The 25,890-nt window shown below is 43.1% G+C and overlaps 2 long non-coding RNA genes and 7 other non-coding genes across 11 annotated transcripts; all 9 read left to right on the top strand.

The window, feature by feature from the left end:
* Positions 1-12,050: 12,050 nt before the first annotated feature.
* Positions 12,051-12,120, top strand: LOC134077690 (small nucleolar RNA SNORD75). The gene has a single exon (XR_009938731.1). It is a non-coding gene; the product is annotated as a small nucleolar RNA SNORD75 (small nucleolar RNA).
* An 835-nt stretch (positions 12,121-12,955) lies between these two features.
* Positions 12,956-13,040, top strand: LOC134077659 (small nucleolar RNA SNORD79). Its single transcript, XR_009938705.1, has one exon. It is a non-coding gene; the product is annotated as a small nucleolar RNA SNORD79 (small nucleolar RNA).
* A 211-nt stretch (positions 13,041-13,251) lies between these two features.
* On the top strand, positions 13,252-13,337 carry LOC134077676 (small nucleolar RNA snR60/Z15/Z230/Z193/J17). The gene has a single exon (XR_009938719.1). It is a non-coding gene; the product is annotated as a small nucleolar RNA snR60/Z15/Z230/Z193/J17 (small nucleolar RNA).
* Positions 13,338-15,639: 2,302 nt separating this feature from the next.
* Positions 15,640-17,394, top strand: LOC134076036 (uncharacterized). Its single transcript, XR_009938526.1, has 6 exons — positions 15,640-15,748; positions 15,913-15,955; positions 16,151-16,187; positions 16,836-16,864; positions 17,057-17,163; positions 17,364-17,394. It is a non-coding gene; the product is annotated as an uncharacterized LOC134076036 (long non-coding RNA).
* On the top strand, positions 16,902-16,986 carry LOC134077658 (small nucleolar RNA SNORD79). The gene has a single exon (XR_009938704.1). It is a non-coding gene; the product is annotated as a small nucleolar RNA SNORD79 (small nucleolar RNA).
* On the top strand, positions 17,203-17,289 carry LOC134077674 (small nucleolar RNA snR60/Z15/Z230/Z193/J17). Its single transcript, XR_009938717.1, has one exon. It is a non-coding gene; the product is annotated as a small nucleolar RNA snR60/Z15/Z230/Z193/J17 (small nucleolar RNA).
* A 1,165-nt stretch (positions 17,395-18,559) lies between the features above and the next one.
* LOC134076035 (uncharacterized) lies at positions 18,560-25,660 on the top strand. Of its 3 annotated transcripts, none has more exons than XR_009938524.1 (8): positions 18,560-18,643; positions 18,808-18,850; positions 19,046-19,082; positions 19,926-19,954; positions 20,147-20,253; positions 20,455-20,493; positions 20,622-20,697; positions 25,113-25,655. It is a non-coding gene; the product is annotated as an uncharacterized LOC134076035 (long non-coding RNA). The 3 variants fall into 3 exon arrangements; XR_009938525.1 differs by having other exon boundaries at positions 18,603-18,850; positions 25,113-25,423; positions 25,553-25,660; XR_009938523.1 differs by having other exon boundaries at positions 18,603-18,850.
* LOC134077657 (small nucleolar RNA SNORD79) lies at positions 19,992-20,076 on the top strand. Its single transcript, XR_009938703.1, has one exon. It is a non-coding gene; the product is annotated as a small nucleolar RNA SNORD79 (small nucleolar RNA).
* Positions 20,298-20,383, top strand: LOC134077675 (small nucleolar RNA snR60/Z15/Z230/Z193/J17). The gene has a single exon (XR_009938718.1). It is a non-coding gene; the product is annotated as a small nucleolar RNA snR60/Z15/Z230/Z193/J17 (small nucleolar RNA).
* Positions 25,661-25,890: the final 230 nt, after the last annotated feature.

Raw genomic sequence — 25,890 nt, 5'->3', positions numbered from 1 at the left:
GCTTTAAAGTTTACAGTATGTTCTCATTTATTGGCATGTAGGGTTTGTGTTTAAAAGACCAATAGAACATCTGCTTAATGTATTTAGCCTAATATCAAATCCTCAATTCTGGCTAATGAAGGAAGCAATATACTGTGCTTTAAAGTGCAAATGAGGTATCTGGTAGAATAAATGATCTTTGTAGTGTTGATAAGCTTCTAAGCAAAGAAATACCAAACAGTAGATCTAATTACTATAATAAGCACTGCTTCAAAAATGGTCGCAGTGAGTTCAACAGTCAGCAGGTATTTCAGTCTACTATCAACTAGTCTACTAATGAGGAACATCAATACATTCAGTGAGATGCTCCACAATCTACAACAACCTTGTGATCATATTCCTTCTGTGGTTTATTTTAGGGTCTCTTGATAATAAGGTCGATATGATTGGCAGATACTGAATCTATTAAAGGTTCCATTCTCCATCTTCTCCAGTTCTATTCTACACTATATCCCACGTCAAGAATCGTTCTCAATCATTCTCATTATGGCACACGTGGCTGTGATTCTGCTCAGGCTGTTGGGCCTGTATGCCTGGTGTTCAGATGCCTTTCAGATTGCTTGTTCATGCCAGCTGGCACTTTAAAATCATATACATAGGCGGTGAGGTGTGGAAACTGGCTACACGTGCCCACAGGTACTGTACCTGGGCCTGAGACCAGCCCGGTTCATGCCCCAATCCAACCTCATGTCTCTTTCCCACTTGCTTCATAACTCCACCCTTGGTTCCACGTGCCTGCCAGTGGTGTAGTCTACTACATGATACGCAGGACTATGCAGTATACCCGCTTTAAAAGTATTACCATGACCCCAGATGTGACTCGAGTCGCGACTGGGTGAGGCACCTGCATTGCATGCCGCCATCCCAGGTTCGATTCCCGCCGTGTAGTCCTTTCCGGATCCCACCCTGGCTCTCTCTCTCGCACTCACTTCCTGTCATTCTCCACTATCCTATTAAAGGCATAAAAAGCCCCAAAACATATACTAAAAAATACAAATAAAAAACGCATCACCATCTCAGCATACCCACTTACAATAGACAACAAGGATACGTATTAACATTTGGGGTTGATCACACTACATCAACTACAGGTAAATACACTACACCACTGGTGCCCACTGCCCACAGGTAACTTCGAGACCAACCCAGGTCATTACCCAATCCAACCTCATCTCTGTCCCACTTGCTTCCTAGTTCAGTCCAGTTCCATTGTTCAGTCCAGTATATGACAGGAATACAGTACTGTACATTGAACAAATAAAAGCAAGATCTCAGCATCCACTGTTTTTACAGTTATCAGTGTAATAATGAATTAATGAGGATTGCTTCTCAGTCACACCTTACTAATTAGCAACACCTAATTTCTGAGGCTACACATGAAAAGAATGATTTTAGTAACTAAGTATAGTATTTTCAAGGATGCAAAATGCAATCCTAAGGGACTATTTCTAGTAGCGCGTGAGCACATTAGAAGTGCTGATGGTGATGGTAATGAGACTCTAATGAGCGTAATAGGCCAGCAGACCTCACATCAGGCCCCTGGACAATACAATTCCCAAGTTCACCCCCTCTGTGTTAAAAGGTGTTCAACCACAACACAACAATTGTTCTCTTGTTTTTGTTTCAGCTCAACAAAAATAAAAATAGATTTTACACACCAGTACATGGAGAATAAGTTTAGCTTTTTTTTTAGAAGAATCTTTTGCATAATTCATGAATTTATTTGAACATTTTAACACCTCATCCCTGCATTCCATACTCCAGGCATAAACCATAAGCACCGTCCTGCTTTCCATTTGGTATAACAAACCACTGGTTTGTATGTGTAAAACTTTTAAGGTTAATCAATACTTATTGTTAATAAGGAAAACTGGTAATTGTCTTTAAAAAAAAAGTTTTTTCTCTCAAAGATGGTCATTTCAGTCATACAAAACCAGCTGGAACAATATCATGTGGGGCTCAGTAGGTGGCACTATTATGCAGAATATCACTTTTACAGGATTGCCTGATCAGCTTATTACTCATTGCTCATGCTTACTATTGCTCATGGTATGGTATTAACAATGAACAATATTCTGCATCATACAAACAGACATTTTAACAGAGGCTGAACATGGCAAGGGCCACAGTTTTAGACGTGTTAATTTCATGATTAGATGTTATTTATATGACGATTTTACATAATTTGTTTAGTTTGTATACAGTACGACACAAATAGAAGAAATAGGCTCAAGCAGGAGACTGTATTTTTAAATGGTGAAAAATCAGACAGCATAGATGATCACATTTACAGCACTTACAAGGCGGACATTCCTACTTCCCAGTCTCTCCTTGGTCTCTCAGTCTCTCACTGCAAACACCAAGAGTTCACTGAAAAAGCTGCCTAGCGATATCTGATTTGTGCGGAAGAAGCTGATAGTGTTTGTTTGCAGCATAGATACATAAAGTGGATTTAGAGGCTTTTGCATCTGAACTCTTCATATATACATCTATGGTTTGCAGGGTTTCAGACCAGAATCACAACATTACACGGTGAATATACTGTATGCCACCATCATGTCCTTAACATTGAGTTGAGGATGTCCTGAAAACTTATCCTAAAAAAAACATACCACAAAAACATGTATTAAAAACTTGCATAATGTGCCTATAAAAAGGGACCAATATTGTGCTACACTTATTATGGGATGAAAGCATAAAAGCTATGCAAAGTTGACTTAATCTATCCATACATATAGGAAACACATTCACCTTTGCATATTTGCACTGAAGTCCCTATGGCTGAGCTCCTCCATCAATCTGGGAGGTCCAAGACGGGTGCAAAACCTCCTCTACAACGTGATGGTTTTCACCCACCGATTACAAATGTGGCCAAAGGAACAAAGGGGCAACTATAGCTGCAGCTCTGCTCTGTCTCAAAGAGTAACTGCTGCTCCCCTGAGGAGAACGAGTACTTAGTGCTCTGGAAAAGAGCCGCACACAGTGACATGCACCCCAACCTCCAGATGTGTGGCAAGGTTCAGAGGGTCACGTTGGCAAGCTGAACACACACGGGGACATTTAACACCCTCTGACCAATCCGCGGCCTCCCCTGCATAAAACATATGTGTATGTGTGAAGTGTAATGATTTGTGAAATATGATTTATGAGACAGGTATGGTCAGTGTTGTCTTTTGACCGTTTCTTGGCTGGACACTTTCTGTTAGGTTACACACACAATCACTGTGCTGTGAAACTGACATGGAATTTATTATTCACGGTTAGCACCTTCTGGTTTCCTTGTCCCCGATACAGTTTACCTGTTCTCACATTGTCTTGGCAATATCAAGCAAACACAAGGAGGACAGGGAGCAATTACATGCACTGTTTATAAAGTGGCTATTTGCAGATGACAAACTATAGATCTAACTGACATCAACTGCTTTCCTTAAATAAATACAACATCAAATCATCTACGTAAGGCAGTAACTCAAGTGATTCAGCTATGGGTTAGGCTATATAGAAACTTATATACAGATTGATGGGCAGATTTAATATGGAAAAAACATTTCCCTGCTTGTCACATGGGGACTCTTATATGGCAAAAAGTGATAAGTCAGCAAAACAGAACAATCCTTGGGCCAGCAGAAGATTACGTAAGCTCATGTTAACAATATCTATATTGTACATGCAAGGGATGGCTTGGCGAAAATGTGCCGGAGGATTATGTAACTTTCCTTAGGGTTCTTATGGGTGATTTAGCTCAGTTTAAACTATGCGAGTGGCCTCCCCATCTTCCTCCACATGTTACCGGCCATATTTCTTCTTTTTTTTTCTCTCTCTCTCTCTCTCTCTCTCTCTCTCTCCGACTCCTGCAAAGAAAAAAAACCTCATGGTCACACACACACACACACACTCTCTCCTCATCTCTCTCGCATGTGTGTGTGTGTGTGTGTGTGTACATGTATCACCTCTCTCCTCCCAGTGCGGAGTCCCATTTCCTCTGTGATTCATCCCCACGGCTCCGCGCCGGCTCCGGCTCCAGCTCCGCCCGAGGAGAGAGCGCGGTGATTTACAGGGCTCTCATCCTCGGCCCTCAGATCACAGGCGGCGGCCGCTAGCCGCCCGGCCCCGCGGAGTCCGGCCCTGCCCAGCGAGCCACCCCTGCTAGCAGCGCTTCCCTCCTCCCTCCCTGCCCCCTCCTCCTCCTCCTCCTCCTCCCCTCCTCACGGCCCGAGGAAGGGCCACCCTGTCCTTGATACCTCTGGACGCCGTCCAGGCCGCCTTAACTGAAAGCAGGCCCACGTACGCAGAGAGTGCAAGTGTGGCGCAGCGGCTTCCGTCATAGGGGCAGGATGAAATGATTAGGATGATTGTGAAATCAAACAAGGAGGGAGGGAAGGGGTGGGGGTGGGGATGGAGGAGGAGGAGGGGTGGGGGAGGGGGGGCTCAGATGTGTTCTTTTGGAGTGCAGAAAAATGACATCCACCCCACCCCCTGACAGAGGTTGGTGCTCTGCCTCTCTCTTTCACTCTTACTCTTCCTCCCTATTGTCCCATCTCTCTCTCTCTCTCTCTCTCTCTCTCTCTCTTGGTCACTCATTCTCTCTCTCTCTCTCTCTTTCGGTCAGTCATTCTCTCTCTTTGTGGCTTTCATTATACTCTCACTCTCTCTGTGTCTCTTGTTCTCTCTAACTGTTGTTTAGTATAGGGAGGGGGTGGGGGGATATGGGGTGGGGGTGGGGGGGGGGCTGGAGCACATGTGGAACCGTTATGGTGGCTTTGGTTGTTTGCTGCTCTCCCACGGTGAATGCTGGTAATATTTACCATATTGTCAATGGCTGCCAAGTCTTGGCAGCCATTCCAATCACTGTTCATGGCTGACCTGTCCAGCTGGGAGGGCTTTTGGTGACATCACGTGTGAATGTAATGTATGTTTGACGGAAAGAGAATAAATACACTGCTAGTGTAAAAGTGTGTCCATACCTGTAAATGTGGGAAAAAAAGCTTTAGCAAAACATTATTTTTCACATACTGTCTACGTAGTGTGAGATATGAACATGTATTCACTGTGGCCCATATGAACATGTGTGAGTCCATGTCTGAAAGAAAGTGACAATATATACACGTGTGTGTGGGAGTCTCTGAAGATGTCCAACTGCACCCCTTTAAACACTGAGCTGGTTCCTGGTCATTCCTGAAGGAAGAAGACACACAGACATTGGGACATTTTCAGAATGCAGCTTCAGCTTCAGAATGTAAAATTAATACAAACAGATACCTCAACAAACTCTAATGGCACAGAAAGTTTCTCTATCTGAAAAGCAATACAATTTGAAGTAGATAACCCAATAAAGACTTCTGGCATTCATTTTTCTGGTACAATTCCATGTATTTTCTACAGGACCAAACATTTCAAAATGACCCCCTCTTGTTGAATGTAATTTTGAGTGTAAAAAACAGCTCATGTTATGAAATAATAAAAGTACTAAAGGGCTAAAGATTATATAGACCTCACAGGGCAATTCAGTTCATGGAGTCTTTTAGGGGCGTTCAGACGGAGATTCAGGACACAGGCCTCTGTAATAGATCAGGGAAGAGATGGGTCGACAAACGCAAATCGAAACAGTTTTATAGACTTGTAAAGAGAAAAATGTCCTTCCTGAGGATTACAGATGGAAAGACAGAATGACCACAGAACAAACCCTCAAGTTTCCGGCATATTCTGTGTAAGAGAGAAGATGCTTTTATCATTTGTAAATATGTAGACTGTGCTTGATGAATGATACATTTGTTGATCCCTCTTGTGAAATGCAGATCCAGTAAGCATGCTGTTGCGGCTTGCGTGCTCCTGCTATGTTAATGGATGGATTCTGGGAATGAGTGGTGCATCAGAGGGGAACACCCCCTGTTGATTCACATGGTGGATTGGCTTCATCTGTTAATGTTTGTGCTGTTATTTTGCTCGGATAAGAACGCCACTCTGAAAGACAGTGACAGCGTGTTCTTGCTAACTGTCCTCGTCTCTGTCAACACTGGTGTGAACCAAGAAGATTCTTATAGTTTTCTTATAATAGAGGCATCCGAAGTATCAGCCTATTGACAATGGCATCTTACAGCTGTTGTCAGACGCCCCCACTGAACACTGGATGCCAATCATGCACCTGATCCATCTTTCTTCAAATCACAAATGACCTCCAAACAGACAACACTGACATGTCATGATTTCACAAAAAAAATAAATGAAAACAGAAAAATCAGGAATAAAAAAATGAGAATATATGGTACCATATGGGGCCCTCAGGGAAACGCTGAGGCCCTACCACTTCGTTTCAGTATGACAGGCCAGCCCTTGGACTTTCACAGACTAGTAAATGGTGACACCGGCAGAAGTCCAGAATTCTCATATTTCTCTCCAGTTCCATGGACCAAACATGTGGTTCGAACCACATTGTTCCATGGAACTGGAGAGAGAGATACAGGAGAATAAACTGAACCATGAAACACACCAGTAGGCCAGTATGTTTGACAATAAAGTTCAGGCCAACACTAGAGGGTGCTGTATCTTCATGTGCTGACTAGAAGCAAAGTGTGAGCAGCAGAGGCTGATGTTTATCACCATAGAAACCAGCAAACAAATCCTTCCCCTTTAATACCATGTATAAAAAGCTACTTGTGCAACAGCGTTAACTAAACGCCTTCGCCACCTCTCTCTCTCTCTCTCTCTCTCTCTCTCTCTCTCCTCCTGTAGTGGATGTGATACAGTCATGCCAAACAGAGACTGGCATCACTTTCCAAACTGTGCACTCAGCCTCTACACTACGCTGTATTGTAGGTTTCTTTTTTATTTTGGGGACTTTCCACTTGTGTTTGAGCAGCTGTTAGCCCTTGAGGTCAGCTCTGTCCAAATGCATCTGTATTCTCTGTGTATTCACTGCCACTAGCATGATCCCTAGAACATGGAGCCAAAGTCACAACCATGAAATCCTATTAGACCTAATCTATTCCACAATAATCAGAGTAAATTATCTGTATATATAGTCATTATCCTATTCTATTCATATTTATCTTAAATTGTTTGATTAAAATTGCCTGAACTTCCGGGGAATTTGAATTTTGCCCGGCAGGTCAGGCTGGAAACCAGCAGATCTATTTTCGCTGTTTACTGCCAGAACCTTTGGCTCCAATCAGAAACGGCCATACTCTAGTCCTGCCACGCTATTGGCCGGTGACGCGCTGAAAACGAAACTTTAGTGATGCGAAGTGCAGAAACAAAGCGCAGCCTCGCCAGACTAATGTTCAATCTTAAAAGATTGAGTTTAGTATGGTGAAAACCAGACTGCCAGTGGCTGGTAGATGTACACATTTTCAAAATGTAATTTCCACCCCTGCTATCTACACATTTGTTACAGGCTGATTTAGATTAAAACAAAATATCCAAGACACCTCCAAAGGAGAAGCAGTGTTTGTGAGCTTGTGTTGCCTCAGTGGCGTGTGCCTTTCTCTGACCCATGGGGAGTCCAACTACTTGGAGAGTTTGTCAGTTTTCACACAATGTTGCAAAAAGGACATCAGTTTCCGGAGGTTAAAAGCTCCACAAGAAAACAAGATCATACGACAACACTGTACCCATCCACACACACACACTCTCACACACACGCACACACACACAAACACGCTCTCTCTCCCTCTCTCTCTCACACACACACACTTACGCTCTCACTCTCTCTCTCACACACACACACACACACACACACACACACACACACACACACTCACTCACTCACACACTCACTCTCATTTACAAACACACATTACCTCACTAGTTCTCAAGAGGCAGGCTTCATGAGGGGAGACACCTGGCCAACTAGCAGAGACCGCTCTCAGCATTATCCAGACTTGAGGCAGGACGGCAGCTTCGTGACAAATGGATCTGTTGTGGCGGGTCTCCGAACACCCTCTCCTTCAATTACACTTTTTGAGAATAAGACTTGTGACTGTGGTGGGGAAATTGCACCCCTTCTCATAATAAGCATAACTGTGAACAGAGCACACTGTGCCTGAAGGACACTGTCTTAGACTAGGGCTGACTGATTGTATAAATCACATGTCCAAGTGGTGAAGTTATTCGTGGTAAGTTGAGCTGGTAAAGGGCCACCTATTGCGTTAGCTGGTGTGGCTCACTGCCCTTGCAAAAGCAACTGACTGTAATGGTCCAGAATGCCGCTAATTAAATGTGGCCAACAGCCTCCAATCGTCTCTCCCTGGTTGCCAAGCCACAAGTGCAAGAGGAGGATGTGTTTGTGTCCCGTCACAGTCTCGGCATGCTCGCTGGAAGAGGGAGTGAGCCGCCTTGGACCAGAGGCACAGCTATCCAGCAGGAAGCCCAGAGAGAGTTCAACTAGCTGTCACAACACTGCAAACAGAAGATGTTTTGTGACCGTCCAACAGGTGGCTTTTGAACACGCTAGCGAAAACGTTTTCTGTACACTTCTTGGTGGCCGCACAGAGTTAATTGCAGAGCAATTCCAAGATCCTCGATTCAACACAGACTGTAGGGCTACACGTGTTGTTTTCACACCTGCCTTTTACTGGACTTGACTCAGGATACAAGCGTGTCATAAACAGGAAACGTTCAGGTGTGGAACTTTGAACGCTTTACATCCACTCCAAATGAAGATGGATGTTAGTGAACAGAAAATGGATGTTAGTAAACAGCACAGATAAGAGAACACACATACAAGACATCTTCACCACACCACTGTAGTGAACGCCTAATTACTTGCTACTTCAGCCTGACAGGGCGCGTGCGGAGAGATTCATGACATGGTATGTTAACTATGTGTTTTCTGTATTCATTTGAGATCTTTAGTGACCGCCTAATCATCTCCATCTCTGAAAATCTTTTAATACATCATTTCTAATTTATGGTCCATACAGCCCCCCCCCCCCCCCCCCCCCCCCCCACCCACACATTTGGAACCAGTACCAGACCAGCATTTTCCAATAACCATACTGCAATCACCTGTCATCAAGGCAATCAAGATTGATGGGAAGGGGCCTAGCATTTGCTTCAGATGTGAGTTATGCTGTGGGTGGTGAAATTTCACGATCTGGTTTGAATTGACTGACGGTTTACCGTTTGACCTATGAAACAGAACAAGTTACAGTTCTGTGGAGAAATAACTGATGGGGTCAAGACCGAGTCAAGACTGAGTCTTTAATTTTAAAGGGTCTAGAATACCAAGTCGAGATCATCAACAACATTGGTTTTTAAATGCAGCCGAGACTAGTATTTCAAGAGGCAAGACTGAGACCATCAAAACGTTTTCAGACCTTTAATTAGATATAATATCACCACTGTTAATATCTAACAGTTGCTAGGGTAGACTGGGGATTGTTGGCTATAAGAGTATAGTCTGGTACACTCAGTCTACACCTTACCTAACCTATTTTTTCCGATAAAATAGTTTCAAGACTGAAAATAGGATTTTAGTCTACAATACAATGCCCTTTTGCAATCAAGCCCACCTACATCCAGGCACACCCACTTTACAATGCAATGTGACTCATTACAACTTTTTCCCTCCTTTACAAATACATTTAAACAGTGTAACAATACAAACCCACGTGCGCGTGCACACACACACACACACACACACACAGAGAGACACAGACACACACACACACACACACACACACACATGCACACTATAATGCAATCCATTGAATCAAAGCAATTGTTTCTCCTCCATTACACAATTAATAGTTGTTTAGTTTAGTTTGGTCCACAGCAATTGACTAATGTTTCAACACGTCTGTGTCTTTGTCTGAGTCCATTTAAATACATGTAGGGCCCATTTCTACCCCTACCCCTACCCCTACCCCTACCCCTTCCCCTTCCTCACACCTTCCCCCTTGCCCTTGCTCATACCCCTCCGTTTGGAGTGTGCCTCTGAAAAATCTTCATTTGGAGGGGTATACAGCCCTACCACTTTCCCCTACCCCTCTGCCTTAACGGATTTTTGGACATCCCTACCCCTACATGTGAACGCGCAAAGCGGAGGGGTAGGGGAAACGGGTGGAGCGAAGGGGTGTAATGGGATAGGGCCGTAGTGTACAATGCAGTTAGCAACTACAACACAGAGGGGCCCTTTTGCACTAATAGGGCTCGGGCACACGCCTTGCATTCTAGGAATATTGCCGCCATGTTGGTAGGACACCGAACGTAATATCCATTCATTCAGATGCAGAAGACAAGAAGCAGAAATGTAGTATTAGCGATTCTTTTCCTCTTGCGATCCTGGGTTGCGCTGTTACACCCCACTACACAGCAACATATGACCAAGAAGGCAAAAACTAAGTAACAGGAACACACTAATAGGCAGGAGTAAATCCATATAATCCATAGTAAACTAAGGAGTGAGGGTGCCAATATGGCTGTGCCCGCAACGTTTTTACGCCATGATCCCGAGCCATATTGCATGTGTTCAGACAAGACGTGTTTAAGCCTACCTTACACTGACAAACTTTGACAAGATTTGGGAAAGATTCTTGAAAGAGTGTAGTATTTTGAGTAAAGCTTTTATGAGGGGCATTCGTTAAGGCTACAATCTTTCAATAATCTTTCCCAAATCTTGTCAAAGTCTGTCAGTGTAAGGTAGGCTTAAAAGCCCTGCCATTGCTCTTTCAGCCTGTCCACCTGACACAGATGATGTCATGAATGAACTCATCTACCTGAAGAGTTGTGCTGTAGGGTTAAGATTTCAACAGACCTCTGAAGTTCGCCTAAAAAGCCATCATCTTTGCCCAAATAAGGAGATCCGGTATCTTTTTTTCCCCCATGTTTTTTCCAAAATCCCCATGTTATTTTCCAAGATACCGGATCTCCTTATTTGGGCAAAGATGGTGGCTTTTTTGTAGGCGAACTCAGAGAATGTCTAATAAGGGGAGAACGACCACTCGCTGAATACTTCCGCATGGTACTGCAACTAGAGGGCGATCGCGAGCAAGTGGAGAATAAATGGAGGTGAATGGAGTTTTTGCTAAAATCCAATTTTCTCTGGATATAATTTTTTGTGTAGAAATCGGAATATTGCATGTGAAAAGGGGGCCAAGGAAAATACACACGGCTGAGTATTAGATTTTTTAAGTCCCTTAATTGCTCTAAAAAGAATTTCAAATGTGTCAATCACGTCATTTATTAGCAGGGTGCTAGTGTGTTATGGGCAACAACGACCAAGTCTGTGAGAAACCAAAGGGCCATAAGTAATTGTTCATTCAACTTCCAACCTATAACCCATATTGAGCTTGCAGAAACTAAAATGCAATCTTCGATGTTTTAATGAATCAGGTGAAACAGACCAATTTAGCCGTCTAGCCCCATAGACCCCCATTGTTTGATCACTTGCTCGTGATCGCCCCTAGTGGAACTGCAACGGGAACTGCAGGTACAATGCAGGTACAATGGAGTTAATAGCGAGTGGACCGGCTCTCCATAAATGGGCTCTGGCGAACTTCAGAGGTCTATTAGCCCGATAGATTAGCTAATTAGGTAATCACCTGTGTTAGTGCACAGGTGGAACCAATCCATGGTGGTAGGACTTTTACTTGACACATCTGTACAATGAGGGCCATATCCAATAAGGCTTGAGGCCTTTTACGTTGACAGTATAAAAGCCAACTCCACCCACTACAATCTCTCTCATTTGGCTAAGGCTTAGGTAAGTCTGAGGAAGTGGTGTGTAGTGAGTGCTTAATGAATGCTTACAGTATGTTTTTACCACGTTGTATTAGTATTGTGAGGTTTAAAGTTTGACTGACTTTGCGTTGTATAAAGTGTTTACAATGTATTCTTTTGATTACAACAAGTGCATTCAGTCTCCTAAAACAATTGGTTGCTGGACAATGACTTGACCTCCAGTCACTTCCCCTACAGGGTCTACACATGACTTTGGCCTGATGTTTTGAGTTCACTGCTGGTAAGCAACTAAAACGTCCTTGTTCCATCCAACGTGAGCAATTGATGCTCATTGCCAATGACGAGTAAATGTGTAAGAGTAGTGGACAGAAGTGATTTCTGAGCACTTTTTAATCTGAGGTTTTATGGTCAGTCTTAACATGATCAAGGAATGATCTGCCCTTGGTTCATGCATGTTCCCTTTCCTTTTTTTCTAGTGTCAGATGACCAATGACTCTGATAATCCACATAAAGGTATATTAATGGCTATATTAAAGCTGCAGTTGGCAAGATGTGTTTGATCATATTTAGTGATCATTGAATTGTAAACATTCAATTGCTGGGTTTACATTTAATTCCGAATGAATGACTATAATTCTGAATAAAAACTTAATTCCGCTTTTAAAAAGACCATGTAAGCGCTTATTCTGCATGAAAATGATTATTCGGAATAAACCTAATTCCGAAGTAAGTGGGTGGTTTATTCCGATGTTAAAGCGGAATTAACTAATGCTGCTGGCTGGCAGCTGAGAAGCCGGCTTCCATTGAAAATGAATGACTTCCGGAATCTAATGTATTCCTATTCGGAATTATTTCCATGTAAACTCGAAGGAGAATATTTTAATTCCGAACTATTTCATTACGAATAATTAATTCGGAATGGAAAAGATATCATGTAAATGCAGCCATTGTTGGGCAAGTCCCCTCAATCAGCCAGATTTTCTGACTGGAGCTATCTGAATTTCTTCAATTAATCGTTTGTGATTTGCTGTTGATGTGTATTCTATTTGCCACTCCTTAGAAATTATGATTACCCAGCCACCTAGCTTGTGTTCCTGAGGCAGTGTTCATGCTTTAATGACCTCATGACCGCCGCTACTGACTTGCTTTTCTTTTTTCCTCTCCCATAGGTGAGCAATCTGCATCCGTGGTCTCACTGGTAAGCCATCTCCTATAAATGTGTGTGCATTTGACTGGCTGTGTTATGATGATTTTTTTTGTTTAAAAAAACAATGGGAATCTCTCTGAATAGTAGTGAAGGAGAATCTTTTTCTGAACTGACATCAACACGTATGTCTTGTGATGTCCTTACTGTATATGCCGCATTCTAAAAGCAAGTTGCCTGTGTGTAATCACAGGTGCTGATTGGGGGATCGTGCTAACCTTGAGGGGTTCTAAAAGAGCACTTGCAACATTAATGGCAGCTGCCCTTCAACCAGGGGTGCAGGCTCAATGTCCAAATGTGGTAAGTTGTGGTGTTAACCTTGGTGTTGGTAGGCTACAATGATGACTGCATAGTTCATCTTATGTTCCATGATGAACCAAGAGCATTGTCTTTCGCTCCTATCTGAAGTATCCATGCAATATTGTGCCTGATGCTGTGGCTACTGGAGGTACATGATTTGTAAATCTTTTTTTTTTTTTTTTTTTTTGCAGGAAGATGGTGGTAGATGCTAGCCTGACTCTCGCCAGACCCTTGTAGTTCCGCCATGCTCCACCAGAGGCGTTTCGCTGAGCTCCACACAAGGGTCTGGACACGAGGGCAATCCAAACCCCTGTGCCAGTGATCAAAAAATGAGCAACCAATCAGGAGCGCCGAAGCGAGTGTTTGATTCAAATAACAATGGCGGCACGCAGCGAGGAGTCTTGTGCTGACATTGATTCTGCTATTTCAACCGTTTTGTCGAATCTATCGAGTATTCATTCTTTAAAAGATTAACAGAGAATAGGTTTGAAGACATTTATTGGTGGCAAGGATGTTTTTACTCTTCTTCTGACCAGGTTTGGCAAGAGCTTGAAGAAGCCTAGCATGTCATTCAAGATAACAGGCAAGGGGTTTATCAAATCACATGCGAGGATGTTTTACAAGGACCCGCCTTCAGAAATACATCTCCTATCGAGAAGTCCCAGATCCTTGTGTGAAGCCAGGGGGTCAGGATTTGACTGATTAGCCTCGCCGATTAGCAAAGCACTTCCTCGTCGCCATTTTCCAGAAATGCATCATGTCCGGTGCCGTTTTACCTGCGTTTTACTCATGCTGATTGGTGGCTGTTCCACTCTCAGCTCATGCACGAGCTTAGTGTGGGCACGAGCTCTCCTTCTGTACCTTACGTCAATCGGTAACCTGGCACTTAATTGGCTAAGTAAAACGGCACCGGAAACAAGCCCCTTGAAACGCCATGTTGAAGCCTGAAAAAATCGTTCAATTTTGGCACATTTCACTAGCCTAGCATTCCCATTGAAATGAATGGGGGCGGGACTTGTTCACTTTCTCCAGTTCTTATAATACCTCCATGTGTGAAGCAGACAGCGAACTACAGGATCTGGCGAAAGTCAGGTTAGGTAGATGCCTCACTGGATCCACGATAATGGTGGCCATTGACTATATTTATATTGCAGCTCTTAGCCATACAGTGATCACTGCATGGTTCATCTGATGTCCTGTGGTGGCCCAATGCTTTGTCTTTTGCTCCTAACTGATTGTGTTGGCCTGGTCTAGTGGTGTTTTGTGGAGGGCTTGGTGAAGAATCTGTTGGAATAAGGACTGTGCTGCACATCTCGGGTCCGAGCCTCAGGTAACTAATGCTTTATTTGTTTGAGCTTCTCATGGGCGCAATCTGAGTAGGATGATTTATGAAACAGATATCTGATTTCTCTGAAGACGACAGAGTTGCTGATTCAGGTTTACAACCTCTTGTCGCTGAATCTGACCGAGGTTGAAGATTACTGATTTTTCCCACTCTTTCTTCATAGGACGCTCATTGCATTATGGTGCCTTTCAAGACAGCCAACATGCTTTATAGTGCTAACCATCACCAGTGTACAGCAACCACCTGGTTGGGTGAGCCATTTTGCACCACAATACTCACCAATAGCTTGAGGTGGAGAGTGAGGGAATGAAAATCATTCAATGGAGCCACTGCCGTGTCTTCTGTCCTTGCACCATTTGTCTTAAGCCTACCTTACACTGACAAGATTTGGGAAAGATTTCTGAAAGACTGTAGTTTAACTAATGCCCCTCATTCAAGCTTTACTCAAAAGACTACAATCTTTCAAGAATCTTTCCCAAATCTTGCCAGTGTAAGGTAGGCTTTAAGTGTAGGTGCCAACTGGATCTTCAGACACAGATGATGTCATGAATGAACTCCTCTACCTGAAGAGTTGTGCTGTAGGGTTAAGATTTCAATTAGACCTCTGAAGTTTGCCTACAACAAGGATCCAAAGCTGCCATCTTTGCCCATATAAGGAGATCCGGGAGTTAATTGAAGCTACTGCCTATGACAGTTGCATTGTAAGTTAGCTCTGTGGTAGCAAAGATCAATTTAGCAACCGAAGATCACAGTATCCAGATGGCAGTGGACAAAACTGTGTAGCGAAAAACGTCTTTATTTTCAAGATCCCTGCGAGAGTTTGACAGGTGCGATTATTGAAAATCCCCATGTTATTTTCCCATAGAAAAAAATCTCAAGATACTGGATCTCCTTATTTGGGCAAAGATGGTAGCTTTTTTGTAGGCGAACTTCAGAGGTCTATTAGCCCAATAGATTAGCTAATTAGGTAATCACCTGTGTTAGTGCACAGGTGGAACCAATCATGGTGGTAGGACTTTTACTTTACACATCTGTACAATGAGGGCCATATCCCATAAGGCTTGAGACCTTTTACGTTGACCGTATAAAAGCCAACTCCACCCACTACAATCTCTCATTTGGCTAAGGCTTAGGTAAGTCTGAGGAAGTGGTGTGTAGTGAGTGCTTGATGAATGCTTACAGTATGTTTTTACCACGTTGTATTAGTATTGTGAGGTTTAAAGTTTGACTGACTTTGCGTTCTATGAAGTGTTTATGTATTCTTTTGATTACAACAAGTGCATTCAGTCTCTTAAAACAATTGGTTTATGGACAATGACTTGACCTCCAGTCACTTCCCCTACAGGGTCTACACATGACTTTGGCCTGATGTTTTGAGTTCACTGCTGGTAAGCAACTAAAACGTCCTTGTTCCATCCAACGTGAGCAATTGATGCTCATTGCCAATGACGAGTAAATGTGTAAGAGTAGTGGACAGAACTGATTTTTGAGCCCTTTTTAATCTGAGGTTTCATGGTCAGTCTTAACATGATCAAGGAATGATCTGCCCTTGGTTCATGCATGTTCCCTTTCCTTTTTTCTAGTGTCTGATGACCAATGACTCGGATAATCCACATAAAGGTATTAATGGCTATATTAAAGCTGAAGTTGGCAAGATGTGTTTGATCATATTTAGTGATCATTGAATTATAAACGTCCAATTGCTGCGTTAACATTTAATTCCGAATGAACAAACTTAATTCTGAATAAAAACTTGATTCCACTTTTAAAAAGACCATGTAAACGCTTATTCCGCATGACAATGATTATTCGGAATAAATCTAATTCCGAAGTAAGTGGGTGGTTTATTCTGATGTTAAAGCGGAATTAACTAATGCTGCTGGCTGGCAGCTGAAGCCGGCTTCCATTGAAAATGAATGACTTCCGGAATCTAATGTATTCCAATTCGGAATTATTTCCATGTAAACTCGAAGGAGAATATTTTAATTCCGAACTATTTCATTACGAATAATTAGGCCTAATTCGGAATGGACAAAATATCATTTAAACACAGCCATTGTTGGGTAAGTCCCCTCAATCAGCCAGATTTGCTGACTGGAGCTATAAGAATTTCTTCAATTGATCGTTTGTGATTTGCTGTTGATTCTATTTGCCACTCCTTAGAAACTATGATTACCCAGCCACCTAGCTTGTGTTCCTGAGGCAGCGTTCTACTTTAATGACATGACCGCTGCTACTGACTTGCTCTTCTTTTTTCCTCTCCCATAGGTGAGCAATCTGCATCAGTGGTCTCACTGGTAAGCCATCTCCTTTAAATGTGTGCATTTGACTGGCTGTGTTATGATGATTTTTTTTGTTTAAAAAAACAATGGGAATCTCTCTGAATAGTAGTGAAGGAGAATCTTTTTCTGAACTGACATCAACACGTATGTCTCGTGATGTCCTTATATGCTGCATTCTAAAAGCAAGTTGCCTGTGTGTAATCACAGGTGCTGATTGGGGGATCGTGCTAACCTTGAGGGGTTCTAAAAGAGCACTTGCAACACTAATGGCAGCTGCCCTTCAACCAGGGGTGCAGGCTCAATGTCCAAATGTGGTAAGTTGTGGTGTTAACCACTGCTGGGTGTTGTGTGGTGTTGGTACAATGATGACTGCATAGTTCAGCTTATGTTCCATGATGAACCCAAGAGCATTGTCTTTCGCTCCTATCTGAAGTATCCATTCAATATTGTGCCTGATGCTGTAGCTGCTGGAGGTACATGATTTGTAAATCTTTTTTTTTGTTTTTTTTTGCAGGAAGATGGTGGTAGATGCCTCACTGGATCCACGATAATGGTGGCCATTGACTATATTTATATTGCAGCTCTTAGCCATACAGTGATCACTGCATGGTTCATCTGATGTCCTGTGGTGGCCCAATGCATTGTCTTCTGCTCCTAGTGACTTGTTGTATTGGCCTGGTCTAGTGGTGGTTTGTGGAGGGCTTGGTGAAGAATCTCTTGGAATAAGGACTGTGCTGCACATCTCGGGTCCGAGCCTCAGGTAACTAATGCTTTATTTGTTTGAGCTTCTCATGAGCGCAATCTGAGTAGGATGATTTATGAAACAGATATCTGATTTCTCTGAAGACGACAGAGTTGCTGATTCAGGTTTACAACCTCTTGTCGCTGAATCTGACCGAGGTTGAAGGTTACTGATTTTTTTCCCACTCTTTCTTCATAGGACACCCATTGCATTATGGTGCCTTTCAAGACGGCCAACATGCTTTATAGTGCTAACCATCACCAGTGTACAGCAACCACCTGGTTGGCTGAGCCATTTTGCACCACAATACTCCCCAATAGCTCGAGGTGGAGAGTGAGGGAATGAAAATCATTCAATGGAGCCACCGCCGTGTCTTCTGTCCTTGCACCATTTGTCTTAAGTGTAGGTGCCCACTGGATCTTCAGACACAGATGTCATGAATGAACTCCTCTACCTGAAGAGTTGTGCTGTAGGGTTAAGATTTCTTTTTTTTTTTTTTTTTTTTTTTATGCCTTTAATTGGACAGGACAGTAGAGAGCATGACAGGAAACGAGCAGGAGAGAGAGTAGGGGTGGGATCCGGAAAGGACCACGGGGCGGGAATCGAACCCGGGTCGCCGGCGTGCGGTGCAGGTGCCCCAGCCAGTTGCGCCACGGCTGGGGCCAGGGTTAAGATTTCAATAGACCTCTGAAGCTCGCCTACAACAAGGATCCAAAGCTGCCATCTTAGCCCATATAAGGAGATCCGGCAGTTAATTGAAGCTACTGCCTATGACGGTTGCATTGTAAGTTAGCTCTGTGGTAGCAAAGATCAAAGTGTGCCGTCTTTACCAACCGAAGATCACAGTATCCAGATGGCAGTGGACAAAACTGTGTAGCGAAAAACGTGTTTACTTTACACATCTGTACAATGAGGGCCATATCCCATAAGGCTTGAGGCCTTTTACGTTGACAGTTTAAAAGCCAACTCCACCCACTACAATCTCTCATTTGGCTAAGGCTTAGGTAAGTCTGAGGAAGTGGTGTGTAGTGAGTGCTTGATGAATGCTTACAGTATGTTTTTACCACGTTGTATTAGTATTGTGAGGTTTAAAGTTTGACTGACTTTGCGTTCTATGAAGTGTTTATGTATTCTTTTGATTACAACAAGTGCATTCAGTCTCCTAAAACAATTGGTTGCTGGACAATGACTTGACCTCCAGTCACTTCCCCTACAGGGTCTACACATGACTTTGGCCTGATGTTTTGAGTTCACTGCTGGTAAGCAACTAAAACGTCCTTGTTCCATCCAACGTGAGCAATTGATGCTCATTGCCAATGACGAGTAAATGTGTAAGAGTAGTGGACAGAACTGATTTCTGAGCCCTTTTTAATCTGAGGTTTCATGGTCAGTCTTAACATGATCAAGGAATGATCTGCCCTTGGTTCATGCATGTTCCCTTTCCTTTTTTCTAGTGTCTGATGACCAATGACTCGGATAATCCACATAAAGGTATTAATGGCTATATTAAAGCTGCAGTTGGCAAGATGTGTTTGATCATATTTAGTGATCATTGAATTGTAAACATCCAATTGCTGCGTTAACATTTAATTCCGAATGAACAAACTTAATTCTGAAAAAAAACTTAATTCCATTTTTTAAAAAGACAATGTAAACGCTTATTCCGCATGAAAATGATTATTCGGAATAAACCTAATTCCGAAGTAAGTGGGTGGTTTATTCTGATGTTAAAGCGGAAATAATTCCAAATTGGAATACATTAGATTCCGGAAGTCATTTTCAATGGAAGCCGGCTTCTCAGCTGCCAGCCAGCAGCATTAGTTAATTCCACTTTTAAAAAGACCATGTAAACGCTTATTCCGCATGACAATGATTATTCGGAATAAACCTAATTCCGAAGTAAGTGGGTGGTTTATTCTGATGTTAAAGCGGAATTAACTAATGCTGCTGGCTGGCAGCTGAGAAGCCGGCTTCCATTGAAAATGAATGACTTCCGGAATCTAATGTATTCCAATTCGGAATTATTTCCATGTAAACTCGAAGGAGAATATTTTTAATTCCGAACTATTTTATTACGAATAATTCATTCAGAATGGAAAAAATATCATGTAGACGCAGCCATTGTTGGGTAAGTCCCCTCAATCAGCCAGATTTGCTGACTGGAGCTATAAGAATTTCTTCAATTGATCGTTTGTGATTTGCTGTTGATTTCTATTTGCCACTCCTTAGAAACTATGATTACCCAGCCACCTAGCTTGTGTTCCGAAGGCAGTGTTCTACTTTAATGACATGACCGCCGCTACTGACTTGCTTTTCTTTTTTCCTCTCCCATAGGTGAGCAATCTGCATCAGTGGTCTCACTGGTAAGCCATCTCCTTTAAATGTGTGCATTTGACTGGCTGTGTTATGATGATTTTTTTTGTTTAAAAAAACAATGGGAATCTCTCTGAATAGTAGTGAAGGAGAATCTTTTTCTGAACTGACATCAACACGTATGTCTCGTGATGTCCTTATATGCCGCATTCTAAAAGCAAGTTGCCTGTGTGTAATCACAGGTGCTGATTGGGGGATCGTGCTAACCTTGAGGGGTTCTAAAAGAGCACTTGCAACATTAATGGCTGCTCCCCTTCAACCAGGGGTGCAGGCTCAATGTCCAAATGTGGTAAGTTGTGGTGTTAACCACTGCTAGGTGTTGTGTGGTGTTGGTAGGCTACAATGATGACTGCATAGTTCATCTTATGTTCCATGATGAACCAAGAGCATTGTCTTTCGCTCCTATCTGAAGTATCCATGCAATATTGTGCCTGATACTGTAGCTACTGGAGGTACATGACTTGTAAATCTTTTTTTTTTTTTTTTGCAGGAAGATGGTGGTAGATGCCTCACTGGATCCACGATAATGGTGGGCATTGACTATATTTATATTGCAGCTCTTAGCCATACAGTGATCACTGCATGGTTCATCTGATGTCCTGTGGTGTCCCAATGCTTTGTCTTTTGCTCCTAACTGATTGTGTTGGCCTGGTCTAGTGGTGTTTTGTGGAGGGCTTGGTGAAGAATCTCTTGGAATAAGGACTGCACTGCACATCTCTGGTCAGAGCCACAGGTAATTAATGCTTTATTTGTTTGAGCTTCTCATGAGTGCAATCTGAGTAGGATGATTTATGAAACAGATATCTGATTTCTCTGAAGACGACAGAGTTGCTGATTCAGGTTTACAACCTCTTGTCGCTGAATCCAGGCGCGTAGGAACCACGGGGGTCGGGGGGGTCGGGACACCCCCAATGTTGGACCCCCTCCCGAAAGAAAAACGCTGCAAAGTACAGATGTTGTTGATTACTTAGCTCAATTATATCCTCCTGAGTTACGGCCCCATAACTATAGCTATCGGTGCGTATCGGAGGTCTTTCACATTGTGTTTTAAGAATGTTTCCCGAAACGAAGCCCGTCTCAATAATGCAGCATGGAGTGTCAGCCAAATGGGACTGTATAAGGAATAGCATAGTATTTGGATTGTTGTGATTCACTGTGTGTGATTTGGTTTGTATTGCTGTGTACTTTTTGCTGTGTTTGCCTAATTGAATCACTGATTGCTGTGTCTGCCTAGTGACTAGTACTATTCCTAACACTGACTTCCATTGGTGTGCACAAATGACTCGTTACCACTTTGCCATGAACAATTATTGCCTAGCCTATCAGTGAACGAACTGAGGTGTATAAAGGGGGAGGAATACAGACTTACGGGAGATTCGGGCGGAGACAACAGGACGGATGCAGGCCTGGCAGCTGGGACGAGACTGGAGTTGACCAGGCCACGAACGTCGACCCCGAACGCAAGCCACGAACGCCGACCACGAACGCAAGCCACGAACGCCGACCACGGACGCCGACCACGAACGCAAGCCACGGACGCAGACCACGAACGCAAGCCACGAACGTCAATAGCTGTGAAGATCCGACGGTGCCCTAAATCCACGCTCTCTATCTCCAACAAAAGGAAAGTCCGATTTCCATCCTGGTTTATATAGTCCATGACTGCCGTGGCTTATTATGACCGCCGCTAGCGTAGCTAGCGAAGCGGTCATATAGTTGTTGTCAAAGTTTTTTTTTTTTTTTCTTTTTTCCCGTCATTTTTCGTCAACGATTCCCGGGACACCGTAACACCGGAGCGCATGAAACTTGGTGGGCATGTAGCCCCAGTAGAGTTCTATGGAAAATTTTCGTTTCGTCCCCGGGGGTCACTCCACCCCCGCGCTGCCCCCGCCCGAAGCCCAAAAATGACAGTTTTTCCTACATAACTACCTGAACCGTGGCACCGAGGATGACAAAATGTTTATGGTATGTTGTTCTCTAGAGCTTGCATCAACTTAGCTTATAACCAGTCATTTGTGATTTGCCCCCCCATCGTAAAAATTGAAAATGCAATGTAATATTGCTTTAATTGCCCATATCTTCAGATGAGATGTTATGAACTGCACCAAATTTCATGTGTATGATTAACCTGACACCCTCTGGGAGTAAGCCAAGTTTTGTGGAATTTCATCCATGGGGGGCTATAAAATAAATGGATTTATGTGTACATTCAGGACTGCCAGTAGATGGTGGTATTATCTGGAGTCTAAATCCCCCCCTGGGGATTTCAAAAACTGTTCCAAACATCTCAATCTCTGCTAGTTTTTGTCCTAGAAACATATAAGTGACACCATTAGAAACCTTTAATCAACTAGTTTCCAAATATGTTTTAAAAGAGAATGGTTGCTCTGGGTGCAACAAACATGCAGGAACACACACACACACACACACACACACACACACACACACACACACACACACACACACACACACACACACACACACACACACACACACACACACATACCTACACACACACGCACCACTACATACACACATGTACATAAAACATTATACAAACACATGCACAAACACGCCCACACGAATGCACACATACACCCTTACACACACACACACACACACCTACACACACACACACACACACACATGCACACACACATCTTTGAGTACATTTTGTGAGACCACCGGAGCTGAGAAGTGAGTGTGTGTGTGATGTACTATAGTGTGTGGGTGCGTTTCTGTGTGCCCATCTGTGTGTTTGCATGTGTGTATATGTGTGTATGTGCATGTTCTGTGTGTGTTCTCTTTCTTTCTCTCTCTCTCTCTCTCTCTCTCTCTCTCTCTCTCTGTGTCTGTGTTATCTGTGTGTATTCTGTGTGTGTTCTCTCTTTCTCTCTCTCTCTCTCTGGGTGTGTGTGTGTGTGTGTGTGTGTGTGTGTGTGCGAGTGTGTGTGTGAGTGTGTGCCTGTGTATGTGTGTGTGTGTGTGTGTGTGTGTGTGTGTGTGCACACGCGCGCATGTGAGTGTGTGTGTGTGTGTGTGTTATCTGATATTGGAGTGACAGTGACGGCAGAGAACACAGTGAACATATACTCAGAGACACATTAAACACACACACAAGCAGACACACACTCACACTAGACAGAGAAGCACTCATACACAAAAGCAAGCGCACACATGCACACACTCATTTACATACATAAAAGTTGCAGTAGGGATGGAGTAGGCGATGGAAACACAAGCGTGATTGATATTTGCGGAGAGAATGTGCAGGACTGAGCGGCGGTCATATTGTGTATCGCTTTGCGGTACATCTAGTTAAAGTTGCTTTGCTCTGATTTCTCTTGTTTGCTGCCCGAGGTGCCTTGGTGTTGCCGGTTCCGGTTTGAATCGCCACACGTCACTGGGGATTCCCTTTCGTCACGAGGGGGCGTGGCCTACGGGATTCCCATTGCAGACGGCTCATCTCTGGATTTCTGCTGCTCCATACAGCAGCAGCCATTGGGAACTGTGACGGGGACTTATAGAATGAAACGGTCATTTTAGAATATTGTTTTAATGCTGATATTAACTTATTGACTTAAATAAACAATATTGTATTTTTATACTTATTTGACTTGTATTGCTTCTGTGTTCTGGGCATCTGGACTCGGGGGAGTAAGGAGTGATTACGGGGTACATTGGTGGCAAAGTTACCCAGCCGTGTGGCTGACAGGAGCACTTCCTCACCTTGAGTGTCTGAAAGCTAATGTAGGCTACTCTCTCAGTCCAAATATTTAGTTTACGGCCTTCTTTCATTCTTTTCGAAATAGTTAAGAGGATAGCCTATTGTGGGTGAATACAGTAGTCTACGATAGCCTAAATAAGTTAGTCTTACGGCTGTCGCTTTAAAATGTAGGCTTATCACTTGCGAAATCGGACGTGGCACATAGCCTAATTATCTGGTTACCTGGATTTAGCAAGTCCATACACTTTGTTCATCCTATTATAGGCTATGCTTTTAAAATTAAATGTGTAACAATTTGCCTCTTATTATAATCTACACACTGTCACGACGCACATAAGGTTACGGGCGGATATGAGCAACCGAAGGCCTCGGTTGACTTAAGATAAACGGGCAGAATGCCTGTTTACAAACTACGTCAAACATGCAATAATCTAAAAAATAAAAAAACACAAATGAAAGATGAATAGGCTACTCACTGTATTTTGTCACAAATTAAGCAATGAGTTCGTTCGTGGCCACCTAGCGCGCAACTTACGCACTGAGGTGAAGGCCCAACACATAGGCCTACTAATTAACACAAAGCTTCATAATGCACAAACACCCCCTCAAAGTTGTGTCCATACGTCCAAACAATAAACATAAGAAGCCGACAGTCAAAAACGACAACGAGATCTCCCAGACACGAAAAACAATGTTTATCTCAGTTTGTTGAGTATCGTTCCAACACTGATGCGCAAGGCAATCTCAGCTTTCGCGTTCGTTAGCTGTATTCCAATGAGAAAAATCCACAAGGAAATGGTCACGGCAATGCAGCATACAGGAATCTTCTAACCACGTTACTTTGTTGAGCTGGCTGCATACAGGTAACAATAGCCACAGCGCGCTCTCCCTGCGTCTCCATTTAAACTAAGGGCAAACCCATTCATTGTGCCCAAAACGCGCATCCATCTGTCAGCTGACATAAAATTTACTTAGATGGCATATTAAAAGTCAAGAAGAAGAAACATATTTTCATTTAAGCAACATTTATGCAACCATGTAAAGGGAAGCATTGGGGGAGTCAGTTTAATTGTCCTAAAGACTAGCTGTGTGCGTTTTCAGGGAAGAAATGTGTTCTGAATAGCCTATGTGCAGATGTTCTTCCCAGTTCCAAAAATAGGTTAAGAAAAAGACTGAAATACATATTTTCAAAGCGGCATCTTACAGAGGGCCATTAAAACTTCAGCAATAGGGTTTTTTTTATCTCTTATGTGACTTATAATTCGCCCCCTTTATTTATTAATATAAAAAAATGTCGGCGAGCGCTTTGCGCGCGCAACGGACCTAATTCTTGTCCCCCCCCCCAATGCTTACTACGTTCCTACGCGCCTGGCTGAATCTGACCGAGGCTGAAGGTTACTGATTTTTCCCACTCTTCACAGGACGCTCATTGCATTATGGTGCCTTTCAATACAGCCAACATGCTTTAGTGCTAACCATCACCAGTGTACAGCAACCACCTGGTTGGCTGAGCCATTTTGCACCAGAATACTCACCAATGGCTTGAGGTGGAGAGTTGAGGGAATGAAATCATTCAATAGAGCCACCACCGTGCCTCTGTCCTTGCACCATTTGTCTTCAGAGTGTAGAAGACCCAGTTAAGTTGGCCCCAATGGCGAGCTTTGAGACTTCAACCTAGGTGTCAACTGAGTCCTTGTTCAACTGTCTTGACCTTGTAGCTTGATTTGTGCAGGTTTGTATGACTTAAATTCCCTCTTAGTTTAATTTGGTAACTTGTGAGACTGAGCCCAGAGCTGGGTAAGCAGTTACCAGTCACTTTAGTTTGTATGCCAACCTGACACCCCGTTCCTTTTTTTTTAAGGTTAGCCATACTTCTGTGCGTTTGCAGCTGTAAGTATTGCGTTATTAATGACTTCATTGCCAAGTGTGCATCCGAATTTCAAACCTGTTATATAAATAAACGCTTTTGGACTCTACTTGTTCCTTGTATTTGTTTATTCATTGAGGATCATGCATGCTCCAGATCGAACTTCCTGACCTCGAATGTTGTGGGGTTCTTGATGTCTGCAAACATTAATACCCTATTTCGGCCTATCAGTTGCAGCCTTTGCAGCAATAAACATAACAGCTCACAGTGTTGATTTGACCTACAAGAAAACACCAATAGGCACTGAGTTTTATTCAGCTTTAAAATGGCAT

Source organism: Sardina pilchardus, chromosome 3 (genome assembly GCF_963854185.1).
Source record: "Sardina pilchardus chromosome 3, fSarPil1.1, whole genome shotgun sequence".
NCBI classification, from domain to species: Eukaryota; Metazoa; Chordata; class Actinopteri; order Clupeiformes; family Clupeidae; genus Sardina; species Sardina pilchardus.
The sequence above is the reverse complement of the archived record's forward strand: the minus strand, read 5'-3'. Positions and strand labels throughout refer to the sequence as shown.